Here is a 230-nt window from a genome sequence, read left to right on the forward strand (position 1 = left end):
TGTGCTTGGGGTCGAGCCGTGCATTGCCCGGAGCCCCTCGCTTCGGAGGGGCTGACACATCGCTGGAGTGAGTCACGATTTCACTCAGACGCCCAGGGGCTGGCTGAGGGGGGCCTCTGCTTTGCTTTCTGTGGAGAGCCGAGAGGCAAAGCCAACCAAAGAACCGGGGGCAAAAGGAAGGGAAAAACCCTTCAGACTCAAGTGCAATGTTTGCTCTTCGCTGCCGGATA

The sequence above is a fragment of the Apaloderma vittatum genome, unplaced genomic scaffold, assembly GCF_000703405.1.
Source record: "Apaloderma vittatum isolate BGI_N311 unplaced genomic scaffold, ASM70340v1 scaffold24954, whole genome shotgun sequence".
Classification (NCBI taxonomy): domain Eukaryota; kingdom Metazoa; phylum Chordata; class Aves; order Trogoniformes; family Trogonidae; genus Apaloderma; species Apaloderma vittatum.